At 35.5% G+C, this 14,003-nt stretch overlaps 1 protein-coding gene across 3 annotated transcripts in view; it reads left to right on the top strand.

Annotated features, from left to right (window-relative positions):
• Positions 1–14,003, top strand: part of ADGRL2 (adhesion G protein-coupled receptor L2) — a 696,353-nt gene that overhangs the window by 265,746 nt on the left and 416,604 nt on the right. For all 3 annotated transcript variants that reach the window (XM_058439634.1, XM_058439632.1, XM_058439633.1), the window contains exon 5: positions 9,430–9,534. The gene's annotated coding sequence lies outside the window, so the exon portion shown is untranslated. The remainder of the gene's footprint in view (positions 1–9,429; positions 9,535–14,003) is intronic.

Genomic DNA, 14,003 nt, shown 5'->3' with positions numbered 1-14,003 from the left:
ATATATGGTAGGCCAGATTCAGTAGTTGGGTGGACTTTTGAACAACTGTCTTGATTTCAGGTAACTAAAATGACTTTAAATTTTATGTGACAGAATGATGTTGTTTGTCCTGGCCCGTAATATATTGTACAATTTTAGGAAAGCTGACAGCACCATCGAGATAGAAAAGATGAGCCTCTGTAAAAACAGAGTATAATAGACAAGACAAAAGTTTTACACATCAAATCATCACTCTAAAAATATTAAGTCATTCTAGAAAATAAACAGAATTAAGGGTGGATAAAATTTTGATAATTCTTAATTCTGTCTGTATTACAAATACTTCATATTTTTAGCTGACCTTGAATTCTCTAGACCTTATCTATTGTGTCCAACACAGAATAGGCACTCGATACATATTTGTTGAATGAATTTCCACATGCTCCACACCACCCAGCCTTTGCTGCCTTTTCTTGTCTCATCAATAAGCTTTTCGGGGCATCTTGAAGTTCACTGTCAGTTTTGCTTTTAAGAAGTCATCCAACAAAAAGTAAATAGCAGGTAAGAAGTAGTTATTGGAAGATAATTGAAGATATAAAGACTTAAAAACAAATTGGAAAATTATAGAATAGAATGAACATTGACTTCAAATAGACTGGCTAACAGGAGCAATGAAGCATCAGACAATAGAGTAATTGGTGGAGAATTTATTGGCCTCTGACAAAGCTATTAAAGATAAGTTCCATTTAGTCATTCTCACTTTTACTGCAGTTGTTTTTACTTTGAGGCCAAGCATTATATTTTTTAACCCACATTTTAATGTGGTTATATCTATAGCTTAAAACCTCTTATTATATCTACCACAGTGTTCATTCACTCATCCAAACAAATATTTATTCATTTATTTCTTGAGCACCTACAATGTGCCAAGCACTAGGTAAGTTCTCAAAGATACAATGGAAAACAAAACATGGATCCTGCCCTTAAGGTGCTTGGAAGCTGATGAGGGATACAGAAAAGTAAACAGGCATGGTAAAAATGCACAGTGTCATAAGGTACAAAGCTCATATCCAAGTATATTAACTTCACATTAAACAGAAGTATTAAACTTTCATATTACAGGTCCCAAAGACAACACCTACTGTGCATTTCAGCTATTTCCACTTTTCAAAACAAAAGTAAAAACAAGAAAATCATAAACACCATGACTGGAATATACTGCTTTATAACTATATTACAGAAAATGCAAATTACTAAAGTGGTTTAAGGAGAAAAAAGTTTCCTGGCCAAATTATTTTGCAAAATGCTGGGTTCAACAAAATTAAACAGATTTCTTTTTTCACTGTAGAACTTTTCAGCACTTATAATATGGTAATAAGCATTGTGACTCACTCAGAGGGCAAATATGATTTGCAGTGTTTTGAAATGTATTTGATAAGGGTATGCTTTTTAAAGAAAGTGTCACTTAATATCTAGTAGGGCATGAATATTTATTGGAACATTGTTTGACAAATACTACCAAATATAGTTTGAGAAATATTACCAACAACAATTTCACACGTTTTAATCAAATCATATTCGTTATAATCTAGGAGGGCTAACTCTTTAAGTGAAATATTGAATAAATCCTTTTGTTATGCAACAGAGTATTTTTGCAAAGCTCTCTAATTTCATATCTTTCAAATTCAGAATTTAGTTGATTTTTTCTTTTTTGAAGAAGCGTTTCCCTGGGATCCTATTAAAGGCTATCAGGTTTTGCTAATCCTTGGCTAATTATGTGGCAGCATTCAGGAGAGTCCAGATAGGAAGCAGAGGAATCTGTGATCTCAGCTTGCAGAGGACAGCCAAAAGACGAGTAGATGAAGCAAACTGATGTCCCCAGGTTAGGCACTTCTTTTTTTCCCCCTTCCTCTAACTTTTTTCCTCGCTTTGTTTCTTTATAACTTATTTTTCCCTTTCCCGCTCTGTTTCTTTGCTTCCTCTCCCTTTTACTTACTTCCTTCTCAATGACATAGGTCTGTCTGTGATCACCAGAGATTTAAATTTAACCCTACTAATAGCTATCCCAGCAATAATATTGCAATAGTATTTTATAATTCATGTGTGGGAATGAAAATAGTGAAGTAGGCAGCTCATTCATAGCAATGGAAGGGATAAAGAAGCTGTCCCCTGTTGGCACAAACTGACATCTGATTTCTCAGTTTCCTCCCTACTGGCTCTATTGGTACTGGCTCCATCCGGTACAAAGTGGTTTTGAAAGGTAAGCCCACACCATGTTAGTGCATGTGTGTGGAGGAGAACTTTTGAGATAGGGTTTGACTTGTGCAATATTTGCCTCCAAATCAGACACCTCATATTTGAATCCTTATATTTGAGTTTCTCTTCTTAACAAGGTGATCTATCAAGTCTTATTTTATATGATTAAATACCGGTTGGAGAAGACACATAGTCTCAAAGACTCAGACAACAATAGTTTTTCAATTGTTAGAGAAGCCTCTAATTGAATTGGTAAAAAATAGGAGACAAAGAAAGTTAATACAGACAGTAGCTATTCCTGGGGCGTCTGCTTCATAATTGCAAGTGTTAGAAAAAGTTGTAAACACGCCTTTATTCAGATTAGTTGGAAAAGCATTATAGTAAGTTATTACAAAGTGGATATCAAACAGACACCTACAAAATGAATTGTTTTTTGAGTTGCGAGTACTTTCAAAAGAAGCCTAAGGGAATTCCTATAGGTTTAAGCAGGAAAACTATCTAACATGCAGTGAATGCTTATAGAAGTGGGTGGTGGGGGAGGGGGAGGATGAAAATGAAAGTGGTTTAAGCTGCAGAAGGAGGAAAAATCAGAGATTGGTGACTGACCAAAGGAAGCACCTGCTTTCCGGAAATTAAAATCATGTATTAGGCAGCTCTGACTTAATTGCCAAATGGGGTGAAGCCCAGCCTCTAGTGTAAAAGGGTCCCAAATTATAATTGGGCATCATGGATTAAAATTCAATACCTGAAAATTTCCTCAGAAATGAATGGGCAACTGGGACAGACTGCAGAGCCCAGTACAATATGCTTCCCGCAGCTGACACTGGCAGGTCACTTTATTTGGCACCAAATAAAGTTCCCAAGTGGTCTTTAAGGGCATTCAGCTGCTGAGTGCTTATTTCATTCATCTCTTATTGTGTTGCCGGTAGCAGATCCAAAGAAGTAGCATGAATCAGCTCTGTGGATAAAATTTTCTCAGGCTGCGTGGTGGAGATGCAACTGGACTCATTTCACTGCTTTAGTGGGACCTTCCCTAGCAGCAATACCCTGAATAGTAACAGCTTTCACACACTGTCATTCAACAGGAAATTTGAGGGAAAGCAGGACAAAATTGAACATTAGGAAACTTCCAAAATAAATGCCATTTAGCGAGGAAAACAAAAATCTTAATGAGAAACATTATATACTTTTGTCATTACCAGATACCTTAAAATATTGTGAAATAAAGCTCGTAGCTCCCATCTGTGTGTACTTCCAGCTGCAAAGGAGAGGCTAGCGCCTAAATTTCTTATATTAAACATAAAACTATGGCATTATACTTACCTCTCTTTAGTTGCTTCTGTTTAAAGTAGCTAGAGGATTGAAAGTCAATCCATAGAATACCTTTAGTTTTATATGGACTAATTTCAAAACACATACTCAATGGCAAAGTGTGTTTTTTTGTTTCTGTCAATTGTAGTAAATTTTTCTGATTGTAAAATAATATTTCGTGTCTTCCCCCATGCCGGTTTAAAAACTGCAGGAGCTATAGTAATTCTACTGAGGTCATGAACTTGTCTGATGAAGTACAGATGAATGTAAAATATTCTTCTAAGCTTAATAGGTCTTATTAATGTGTAGTTCCAGTACACATTTTTTAATTTAAATTCATGGAAAGGTTAAAAAGCAGTAATTTTTATTATTGTTTTGCCTTTGGTTTAGGACAAATTTTGCACATACCCACAAGAGAAACAGTCCGCTAATCATTTCATATAAATCACTGTTAGCAGCAGTATCTAATAGTGCTACTATCACTGAATAGTTAAGAGTCTTACATTTCCATTAGAATTAGGAGTAAGGGATAATTATTTTTAGTTAAAGTTGAATTTAATCTAAACGGGAAGCATATTTTGGCATTTAGTCTGGAAACCCAGGACTGTTATAAAGTGCCTGCTTGTAAATTCAGAGACTAGAAAAATACATACAGATTTTTTTTGTTTCCTGGTTTTGGGAGAAGTTGGTATAGTTACAGTGAGATCATTAATGTAAATATAGGAATATAATATAATTAATATAAGATGTTCTGTTCTTGTGTTTGTGGCCAAATTTTGCAGTATAAAATGAATTAATTTACCCAAATAAATATGCACTAGTATCTGAATGCTTCTCTAAATTGAATTTCTTTTAACTTTTTAGTATGGAAAATTCCAAATTTATACTAAACAGAATAGCATAATAAAACCCCATGTACCCACTACTTAACATCACTGATTAGCAACACATTATCCATTTTGTTTCATCTATATCTCAACCCCTTTCCTCTTCAGAATTCTCTTCTTCAACAGATGAAATAGTATGGGATTTAGAAATTGATGGAACTTATTTTATAAAATCTCTATCTCAGGATTAAGCATTTTATTTAAGAGGTTTTTGCTTTTCAGTTTACCCAGGAAGACACGGGTGCACCCTACACGCAACATGAAGTGGTGGATGAGGTGGGTATTTAGTAAACTCATACCTCAAACGCCAAAAATTCAATGATCTGGATTTTTGTTTTCTATCAGTTTTCTAGGTAATTAAAATGTTGCTCTTTTTCACCAGTGGAATTTTTAGTCTTCCACTTCTACCACTCCTCTAAACCTCTTAGCTTTTCTGCTTTCTTTTTCCTTTCTCTCTTTATTTATTTTTGCTTCCCTCTAAATCATAAATAATAATAGTTCCCACATCATAGCTTTTTAGATTTTAATGACAGCCTCCAAGGACAGGTGCCAGTTAAATGAAACATATAATTAAAACTTGTGCTATTCTAAAATTGGGTTACTTGGCAATACTCAAATCAGAGGCTACCCCCATTCAGAAGACATGCATGTAGTATTTATCTGGGTTACCGGGTGTGCAGCAGATTCAATCAAGGCCAGTCTTTGCTAGGTGCCAAAAATGTGGTGGAATGTTTAGTTCGGCGCACCCACATTTCAGGTGTCTCTCCATGGCACCAGAATAAGTGTTCTGCAGCTTGCAACATTGGCAACCAGTGTTCTTCTTCTTAACTAAAAAATTTCAGTAAAGCAATATGTTTACCAAGCAATTAATTTAGGCATTTGCATATATATATGTATGTATGTATATGTATATGAATTATCGTACTTATTGCATAAGTTTTATGAGTTTTTTATAAAGTTTATGGTAAGTTTTTCTTTAACTTCCAGTACTTTCTCACTAAGAAATAGAAAGACACGATCTCAGTCTCAGTCCTAGTCTGGGACATAGACATCATGTTGTTGGATCCCATGTTTGTCCCCTCAAGCATGGTTATCATTTTTCTGTAAGCAATCTCTTGAAGGAGCCTTGCTTGCAGAAGCTCCTGAGACTCCTTCCACGTTTACTCAAGAGCAAGCTTTCTCACTCTGTTACTGTCCCTGTTAATTCTACTCTGGTAACTCTTCAACCTTTCATTGATTTTCCTGTCTTTGGACTTGTCATTTGTGCCCTGCACCACACTGCTGACTGGGGGAGAGGCACTATCTCTGTTGAGTTGGAAAAGTCATGATGTTTTCATCAGTAGCATGCGACTCTTGATATCCTGCCTGAATTTAGGCTGGGCTCCAGTTCTCTTGGCCGCACTCACCATTGAGATGCAGTCCCTGCTTTCATCCCCTTCTACTCTTGTTCTCCTTGAGTCCTTCTATGTTACGTCTTAATTCTGTATGTTTCACATGGTTTTCCCACAAAGGTCTTCTCTGTGTGTGCATTGTCTCTCAGACAATATGACATTGCTGGTGAGTTTTCTCTACTGTCTCGCTAGGCTCCTCGGTGATGCACTGACAGATGGACATACCAACCAGACTCAGCTCTGTTTTGTAGCTGTGCCTTGGAGTCACAGTGATGCCTCTGGCTTGTCCTAACTCTTAAGCCTCCGCCTCTGCAAACCAGCAGTCAGACAGGACAATTTCCTTTCCCAAACCAACTGTCCCTCCCAGGATTATTGTTAGGAAATTAGCCCCTTCTCTATGCTCATGTACCTAGTTTCCCATTTCAAATATTTCCCGTAGTTTCAAAGCACTAGGCAAAAAATTCAAGTTGATACTGTTTAACCAGGCACACCTTTATTTTCAAATTATTTAAATAGTCAATCTTCCCTGCCTCACTCTGTGTGTGGGTTTCACTGTAACAAATGTGCTATACAAAAATTTGGATGTATGTTTAATTTTATTTTCTTCTGAATAAATCTGAATTTTTTAAAAATCAGTAAGAAAAGGTGCAAACCATTAGGAAAGCATTTAAAGTAGATTAATTGCTTATCAAGTTTTCATTCTCTCTCCAAACCATATTGAACCACTTGTTTTACATGAATTCCAAAGGCTGGTGCTAGCTTTCATTTCAAGAAATAAATGACACAGGGTGTTATATTTTAAGCACCATTAAAACCTTGAAATTGCACAGTGACTTAGAAAACAACAAGTTAGTTAGCTTGGATAGCTTTGTAATAGTTATACAATAGGGAAATTCATTGTTAAATGATCCTCCCACTCTTATCTCACATGTAATGCTTGTCAGAAAGAGGAAGGAAAAATGAGACTGGTATCCAAGTACACAGGTATAGGAAGATCAGAGAGAATGTACCAAATATGCCTAGGGAATCTGTTGTTCATTGATCCATGACTAGTGATTGGAAACTATTTTTGCCTGGACAGACAAATCTAGCTCATCGCTGTCGTCCTAATTCCTAGCTTCTATAATCCACTACTAAAGTTGTTCTTATCTATATTTTAATGTGTTTGAACAGAGGGTGATTGTAATATTGTTAATGAAACAATTTTAATATAAATGATTTAGGAATTATATTAAGTGGCATTTGAATCTGATGCTTCCACTGCCTAATTTGTCTCCTTTTTAACCTTTTCTTTTACACCTTCATTAGAACATTTATTAAGGTAATGAAACCTAGCTACCAGATTAAAAAGCAGAATACTCCCAAGTTCTAAAATAATAAGAATGATAGTATTTAAAAAAAATTTTTTGAGCAAAATTTCAAACCAGTGAAAACAACAAACAACAAACCCCACCTGTTTTTATGATGCAATTCAAACAGCATCTGAGTCTATAAAGAGGCAATAATTGGTTAACTAACCAAAGTGATACAGTTCATTTTTTTTCTATTGCACAGTTATGTAGTTCCCCCCGAAGCAGAAGCGTAATTTGGTTTTTTAAAAAAAATATGATTTACATATGGCACTTGAAGAGAGATGTTTTAGAAAATCATAAAAAGTGTTCCTCCTTGTAAAAGCAATGTCCTTTCCTTCTTGTTAATGCCAAGGATGCTTTTCCCCAAACACTCATTCCCTGCTCAGAACAGTGTAGCCACTAATGAGGAAAACACAGCTAGTACCTCAATTAAATGTTTTCCTTTGTTTACCTATGGGGAGTTCATTCTGCAATGGGAAGAATCTCTTACTATCAATGAGTCTGAAAGTGCTCAAATTCCACCAAGGGGAAAGTTACAAAGCTTTGTGTACCCATGGTTTAAGTTAAGCAATGCAAAAGGAACTCTATCATCTCAAAGAGCATCAACCACGCTGCTTCCATTGTCTCCATGTGTATAACACATTCCATCTTATTTACATGGGTTCCGTTTCCAGTTACAAGATCACTGCTTGGCAATACTAGGAGATGTGCATCTAAAATGACAAACTGATCCTGGCACTTCCTACTTATTACAGGTATATTATGTGTTTTCAGCCTATCGGGGATTTCTAGAGTAGTTCCAGTTACTGGCAATCAGACCCTGAAAACTACTCCATGCCCAATAATAACGAGCATCTTCAAATGGATTTTTTAAAGACAGCATTAATTCAGAATATAAACTAAGAGAATATATTTGATGGTGAAAAAGTGCAAACCTACCGACACATTTTGGTTTCATGTATAAAATATAAACAGCATATGAATTCTCCCTTGTGTCTTCAGAGGCATCTGCAACTTTTTTTCCTTCTGAAGTGTGTTCAAAATATGCTATTTTAAGCATAATAACCCATAAATAAAATACAGTGCTTGCCAAAATTATTTTTTTACTGATATATAGGGCCTTTAGACACTGTTCTGAACTCTGATTTTCTCCTGAGATGCAATTTAAGAGCTTTTAAAAAAAAGTCTTTAAAAGACTTCCTATGAAATATGCACAGCTTTTTTTTTACGTTTGTGTTTCTATATGGCCAAATTGCTCTGTTGTTATAAATACTGTACCTAAAATTACCAGATTGCCTGGCATTCCATTTTTACAGGGGATACTGCATCGTTAAGCATGGAAAGAATATAATATAACTATTCAAACTGCTTAAAATATTTTGTAACCATAAATTATTATCCAAAAATATTTTTCAAGTAGATAAAAAGAGTTGTCAATTCTACATAGTGAATGCCTCATAAGGGGCTCGTTTGTGGTTGAAAACTGAATAAAAGCAGTAAATTAAGACCAGACTTAACCATAGAGAAGCCGTAATCCACTGCAGATTTCCTTGGTGAATGAAGTATTGTGATGTGGATTTATCCTCCTTGCTTGTACAGTTAACCAGTCACATCTGTGACCAAAGTGCTGTCTGTGCTCACAGACAAGGTAGGTTCACTAACCCCAAGGAGGTAAGCCCATGCTGATTTACATTGTATTGATAAGTACAAAATAAACACAACTGTGTCTCGGGGGCTGCCTGTGAAAGGGCAGATAGTATATTGACGCTGAACTGGTGTTAAGAGAAAACAGGGGTGTTGAAAAATGAGTGGGCACTTGAGAAACTGCCAGTGACGCTGGGTGCCCAGTTTTTGAACAGGCGTGATGCTAGAGGAGGCCTTGATGAAGCCAAGGGTAATGTGGGTATGAAAGAAGGTCAGGAGTGCCTGAGAGCTGACTGAAATATGGTCTATGTTAAAGGAGTATCACTCACTATAAATATTCAATGTCAAGAATTTAAATGGCTACAGACATAGAAGCCCTTGATGATTATGTTATCCAGCATTGTTGATTTCCTTCTGTTGTTTGTCAGCAGCCACCACAATGAATGAATAAGACTCTGGAAGTCTTGACAATGAGTCGGTTTACTCTTAAGTCTGTGCATTTTTCTCTGTGACTACATGCCAGTATAATACCTGATTTGCCTTTTTCGAAATCAAACTAAAGGGAGCCAAGTATGTCATATATCTGTTATTGTTTTCCTTTTCTTTTAGAGCCCAATGTTTCCAAAGGACATTAATTTTGATTTCTCCAATGAAGGCTTGTGGCTGTCCTTATGCTTTACAAAACGTTACCAAATCAGAGCCAAAAAGAAAACCGTGAGTGAACATTCCTTCCAAACAATTGTTTTTCATTATTTAAGAAAAATTTTCTCAGATTTTTCTGTAATTCATTCCAATATGCTCCTTTTGTAAAAGATGTGGGAAAAAGAGAGAACACACAAGTGAAAAATGCCTTTTTATTCTGTAGAGGGTTGATATTTAAATATTTTATGAGTCACTCCAACACCTTTCTAAAACAGTATTTTACAAATAAGGTCAGCTTTGCAAGAAAAACAGTTTATTCTTGAACATAAGCAGGTGTTTGTACATTAATGTTATAGTAAAATGTATGTAAAGTAAAAACTACTAGCCTGTTACAGTGTTTTGGTCCTTCAAATCAAAAACTTTTCCTTGGAATTTTTCGAGATTGGAATATCAGTTTCTTTAAGCGCGAAAATATTTAAGCTAATGAAATCTTTATCAGATTCAGCAGCTCCACTGAAGAGTAAACTAGGTTATCTACTCAAGAAAAGGTCACTGGGACTTAAAGTAATGTGGATATCTTTACGAATGTAAAAAGATCCCAGAAAGCATTAGCTCTTCTAAATATGTGTTAGATTTGATTTGATTCCTAAAGAATAACGTTTATAATTACCATCTCCACTTAATTAAGGATAACCATGACTTGATTATACTCATTTCATCTTTACAAATGTGTGTGTTTCTGAGGAAAGCACAATCTTAAAATCTTTAACATTACATGATATATATTTCAATACTTCTGGAGTTTCAAAGCGTTTCCTTCTGGTTAGTGGAAAGGGGTACTGTGCTAGTTGCATGTAGGTTTAAACCAAATTGCCTACAAATATTGCCTAAGTGCCTGAACTTTCAAGACAAAGCTTTTCCAATCAAATACAGTATGTAACCTCCCACCACACACACACACACACACACACACACACACACACACACACACACCCCTGCCTCAGAAGTTAAGGGGAAACAGGACAGGCATGGTGGCTCACACCTATAACCCTAGCACTTTGGGAGGCCGAGGTGGGCAGATCACCTGAGGTCAGGGATTTGAGACCAGCTTGGCCAACATGGTGAAACCCTGTCTCTACTAAAAATACAAAATTAGCCAGGCGTGGTGGTGCACACCTGTAATCCCAGCTACTGGGGAGGCTAAGACAGGAGAATCATTTGAACCCAGGAGGTGGAGCTTGCAGTGAGCCGAGACCACGCCACTACACTCCAGGCTGGGAGACAGAGTGAGATTCTGTCTCAAAAAAAAATTTTTCTTTTAGTTAAAAATAAGTTAAGGGGAGAAAACTTCAGTAGAAACTTGTCATTCGCAGTAAATTATTCTTTGGTGTTTTTGGAGTTAATATTTTCTAAAATGGTTGCAGATTGATCAAAATAACTATTTTTGTACTTTTGCATGGCTTCTGTGTATTGCAATAATTTAATAATAAGTAATAAGACTCCCCCTTAAAAGAAAAAGTGCTCGTTAGTGATTGTAATTCCATGTTGTGTGGCAGGTTCCTTACATGTTGTGAAAAGGTTATGGATTCACTCACTGTAGCATCAAAAGTATAAAGGTGAGAGGTGAGATTCTTTGTAGCAAGTGCTGAGAAATAATCATTTAAAGGTCAGTTGCACTCAAAAAAAAAAGAACATCTGTTTAATAAGTAACTCATTTTGGGATATGCTGCAATTTTAAAGGTTTCAGAATAGACCAATTTGCCAATGATGTCAGCAAGTACTATTAAAGTCATTGGTCCTATTAAAACAATCCTTCATAAAATTCAGATTGCATGCCTGCTCACATACCCCACCACACATCAAAAAAGTGCCTAAACTATAGTGTGCTTTCAAAGACACATTGCCTTGTGCACTTTACCTTAAGTACTCAGCTCCTCTTAAAAGCAACAATGGAGTGTTAGATGGGAAAATACCTTGGCAGCCACACAGCCACCCCCAACACACAACACACAACCCACTCGCTCCCACATCTGATTCATCCTATTTTGCTTCATTCTTTCAGTTTTATTAATGTATAAGAACATTCTCATGTGTCATGGGTTAAAAGATTTCTCACTGGATATTCTGTTATACCGTACACCAACAACTGTCTTACTAGAAACTCCTATATATAAGAAAAAACTATTGATTCAGCCATGTAAAGGACAAACTATAAATTTATATCCTTTCCTATTCCAAGACCAACTTCCTTCCCATACTATTCTCTAAAAAAAGCCAAAGAGAATTTGGCTTGGCAATAAATTGGAATATTAACTTGATATGTAGAAGTAACAATATTTGTACTAAAAATCTTTTAGTACCTGAAAGGTTATTTTGTTCAAGGTCTGAATAAAGGTGGTAGTTCATTTAATATAACTTTTATACTATTAAAAAATTTTTGCCTTTAGGGAACTGAGTACAACGAATAAAATTTGTTTGTTGTTTTTATTTTTTCTTTGTGAAGCAGTATTTTAAACTGGCTATAATTTTCCCTAGAAGGTTCACTCTTTGAGATGACTATATGAATAAAATAACTTGAAGAAAAACCTCTATAGAAAGCAATCCCTTCCAAACACTTGACTGCTTAAGATTTACATTTACTTTTTTTACTCTTCACGTTGGTTGCAAAGCCTCTCCCCACTGAAGATATTTTGTTGGTGGTAAATAGGGAGTTCTCAGATTTTTATAATGAATTGATTTTTTACATATGTTGTGTCAGAATTTTAATTACACTTTGAAAACAATACGTTTTCAAGCACACTTCTAAGTTTTGCTATTTAGATTAAAGGAACTAGAAAGCTTATAACTCTTAGCCTATTGTAAAGTAAGAACTACCTCTGTCTATAAGACATTTGCAATTAGAAGAAATTACGATACTCTTATTTCAAGCAACTTAGCTAAGAATCAAGTTATTCTCTTAACTTGACTTGCTTTTCATTTGAAAGAGGGCAAAATCTATTTCCTGGGTAATTTTGCAGAGCAAAGATATTAATACGTTGGAGTTTAATTGTATCCTGTGTTTAAATACACTGTGGGTGAAACCCCAGACCTCTGCTTAATTGCTGTGAGAAAATAGCCTGATTTCTCTGAGATTAGGCACACGCTTATGTATACTTTGACCTAAGAGTGCCTCCTTCAGAATTAATCTTCTAAGGTAGAGGGATTTGCTTTTATATGTGCAGCAGGGCCATTTGTGGCAAACAGGGCCTAATAAACTAACTTCACCCCCTAGACCTCCCTTTTGCTGTCAACGTTTTTCTTCATCTATTCACTTCACACATCTCTTGTCCAGTGGCTTATTAGCAAATAACCCTCACTGGGCAGGGGGAGTAATTTTAATGGTATTTTTAAATTAGAGGACTTGGAACTTAAATGGGATACTTCAAAAATAAAACTATCTTTAAAACTTTCATTTTTACTAATGAAACATAAAGTACTCTAAAATAACTCCATTTAAGTAAATACCATGGCCCTTTGAAAAGACAAACAATTCATATTTACTTAAAATTTGGTCTGCAGCTGTATTTTGTTGGATTTGTCTAATGTATGAAAGCACTTTTTCTTTCCCATCAGCTACATCCGAATTGTTTTTGTAAGATGTAACAGAATGTTCTGGTTTTAAAATATTTATATTAATCAAAGTTAGGGCTGTTTATATTTTTTGGCAATCGTGCTTTTCTTTAAAAGTGATGCACTCCTATTTAACTAAACAAAAGTGTTGAAATGGCCTGTCATATAAACTTCAACATAGCACAGTTGGTAATACAAATTCTGGAGACGGAAATAAAGGGGACGTAGTTTCTAGCTTCAGGTTAAACATGGATTAATAAAAAGAGCAACAGTGATAACTTCTAAGATTTTCCTGAGGAAATGTCATTCATTGCTGCTTATAAACTCTAGAGTTACCTGGTGGAAACGTTTGTGTTCAAGTTTCTTGCTCTATTTTCTTGGGGCATTAGGAAGTAAAGCCTAAGCGCTGGCTGAAATTAATGACAAGCCACTAAAGCTGGAGGCTTAACACAACAATCAAATAATTTTAAAATTCCTTTATATTTTATGTATGTCCAAACTCTTTTAGTAATGATAAAAATACTTACATGTTACTTACCTGCAATCATCTGTATTTGTGGGCAGAAATAGCTAAAAGGAAAGAGCTGTTTTTGGAAGTCAAGCCTCCCACTATTGTATTGCCACAAGCTTTTGTTGGTGAATCTTAAACTGTATGATCTATCTAGACTCACATAAGGAAAGCAGAGTTTTTATTAAAGACATTTTAAACTTCAAGCCAACCTTAGTTAAATTCATATATATATGTGATTATTTCATATGTATGTGATTATTTCGTAGTATGGATACTCCCAAATTCTGGAAGTTTAATAAGACATGGCTTTGGGTAGATTGGTCTATTTGGGGTTTTTCTTCTTGTTGTCATATTCATTCTGTAGTTCAAACTGCATTGATTCACTTCTGTGGAAAATAATCCTAAACAGGAAGGGTGGGGA

Source organism: Hylobates moloch, unplaced genomic scaffold (genome assembly GCF_009828535.3).
Source record: "Hylobates moloch isolate HMO894 unplaced genomic scaffold, HMol_V3 SCAFFOLD_5, whole genome shotgun sequence".
NCBI classification, from domain to species: Eukaryota; Metazoa; Chordata; class Mammalia; order Primates; family Hylobatidae; genus Hylobates; species Hylobates moloch.
Note: the sequence above shows the minus strand (reverse complement) of the source record. Positions and strands in the feature narration are given on the sequence as shown.